The sequence below is a fragment of the Cervus elaphus genome, chromosome 24 (genome assembly GCF_910594005.1).
Source record: "Cervus elaphus chromosome 24, mCerEla1.1, whole genome shotgun sequence".
Classification (NCBI taxonomy): domain Eukaryota; kingdom Metazoa; phylum Chordata; class Mammalia; order Artiodactyla; family Cervidae; genus Cervus; species Cervus elaphus.
In genome coordinates this window covers 30,420,200-30,422,683 of record NC_057838.1, presented here as the reverse complement: position 1 = coordinate 30,422,683, position 2,484 = coordinate 30,420,200, and the positions used below count along the sequence as shown (strand labels likewise).

Below are 2,484 nucleotides of genomic sequence, written 5' to 3'. Positions count from 1 at the left end.
GTACAGACAAAGGATTTCAGTTTGTTAGGAAGCCCTCCCAGAAGATAACTGGGCCAGGGCTTGAGTGACATAGAGAGCTGGGTCAAGTCTGGGCAGATTAGAGGAGCCAATGCAGGTGAAGGGCACATTATGGGGAGAGGTGGCCACTTACAGGCTCAAGACTCCCCCATGGTGACTGATCTGAAAGCTGGGTCCAAATTGGGATGAGCTTTGGAGTAAAACAAGATGTAAGTAAGTAAACACCACAGCTGGCAGAATTCATCTTAGTTGAATTCCCAAATCTGTGGATTTTCTACTAAACCACATACCTTTTCTCTGACAAAATGCCCCTGGAGTAGGACTTCCCTGGTGGTCCAGTGGCTAAGATGCTGCACTACCAACGCAGGGGGCCCGGGTTCAATCCCCGGTCAGGGAACTAGATCCCACTTGCTGCAACTAAGAGTTCGCATGCCACAACTATGACCGACCTGGCACAGCCAAATAAATAAATAAATATTGAAAACAAAAAAATGCCCCTGAGTGTGGCATCCTCAAACAAAGCCTTCCTTCTAAAGGTGAATGCCTGCTTTCTATTTAGTTTATCAAAGGAATAGAATCCCAAATAATAGCCTTCTTAGCTTCAACTTTTTTAATTAATTAATTTTAATTGGAAAATAATTACTTTACAATGTTGTGATGTTTTTGTCATACATCAACATGAATCAGCCACAGGTACACATGCGTCCACCCATCCTGAGCTCCCCTTCCACCTCCCTTCCCACCTTATCCCTCTGAGCCGTCTCAGAGCACCAGCTTTGGGAGCCCTACTTCATGCCCTAGAACTTGTACTCGTTATCTATTTTACACATGGTAATGTACATGTTTCAATAATATTCTCTCAAATCATCCCACCCGCGCCTTCTCCCACTGAGTTAGCTTCAGCTTTTAAACGGTTCCTACTAAAGCAATATCCATGATTGTGTTTGGCCTTCTCAGTGACCTACAAGAATAGATGAGTTGGAGTATTTCTGCCTCCACTTTACAGTGAAGGTCATGGGGACACATACACTCTGCCAAATTTTAACTTGGCTGGAACTCAAGTTCACATGGCTGGTGCCTCCAGTCTAGAGAGCCTCTCATTAGATCATGCCATAAAATGATGATAGTCTTTAAAAACAGGAGTAAATATCTGATGGCACATGCCATCATTCTCAATTCTCATCTCCTAGCACTGACTTGACAGCAGCACCTCAGAGAATATACTGGGAAAAAGGTATTCATTTCTCCATGAACTTTCTTTCAGGACCCCTTTTATCCTCACTGTTGAATAAATAAGGTTACACTTGACTGGTTGCTGGTAAATCCCCAAAGAAGTCAAAATCCATAGAAATCCATAGAAATAGAATCCACTGGTAGAAATCAGTGATTCAAAAGGACAAAAGGAGAGAAGCTGGTGCTCTGCAAGCGTAAGAAAGAGCGAAGTCACTTTGAATTGATCAGGAGTTAATTTACCTTTGAGAAGAAAAGAGGGTAATATGACAGGTCACCAGCAACTGGCCTGTTGGTCTCTGCTTTGTAAATTTACTTTTATGATTACTCACATTCATTCTGAGAAAAAAAATGCAGTGTCTTAAACTACTTTTGCCTTTATATGACTTAATGTCTCTGAACCTCTATCTTCTTATCTAAAAATGAAGACAACAATCATAATATTGAGTGATAATAATAAAAATGATCGAAAGGCTGGCCACAGTTAGCACAGTCTGCCACCATCCAAGTTGGAATAACAGGAAGTAGATTTATCCTCTCACCTGAAACAACAGCTTTCAAAACACTCAACAACAAGTAATAAAGGACACTGATACCCAAGAGATGAAAAATAAACAAGGTAAGTCCTAAAATTGTTCCTAATTACTGCCTTGAGGGAGTTTTCTCTCTAAAAAAATATTTAAAGAAAAAGGATCAAACTCTTTCTAAGTAATGTAGCTGCATAACAAAATGAAGCTTTAAAAATGTTTATAAGGATACAAAAAATATCCAGCAAAAAATGACATAAAATTCATAATGTCTGGCATCCAGTGAAACATCACCAGGTATTCAAAAAGCATAAAAGTGTAGCCTATAAAGAGGAGAAAAATCAATTGCTCAAAACCAACCCAAACACGGAACAGATGTCAGAATTAGCAGATAAGAACATTAAAACGGTTACTATAGTTCTATTCTATAAAGCTCAAAAATTTAAGTTGAAAGTCATTTTTTAAAAGATCAAAATAGAATATCTGAGGTAAAAACTAAAACGTTTTAGATGTAAAGTATATAGCCCCCTCGACTTTGAGATGATCATCAGGACAGCCTTTTCCTGGTGACTGCAGAACCCTAGCCCTCACCCAAGTACTCAGACACCTACTGCTGTTCGCCAACATCTGGTATCTACGAGTGCACGTCATCACCCCAAGAACTCCATTAGATAGGTGTGATTACCTCCTGTATACACTAAAGAGTCAT

General features: G+C 39.8%; 1 non-coding gene across 1 annotated transcript; it reads left to right on the top strand.

Annotated features, from left to right (window-relative positions):
- Positions 1–342: 342 nt before the first annotated feature.
- TRNAG-ACC lies at positions 343–415 on the top strand. Its single transcript has one exon. It is a non-coding gene; the product is annotated as a tRNA-Gly (tRNA).
- The last annotated feature ends 2,069 nt before the right edge of the window (positions 416–2,484 follow it).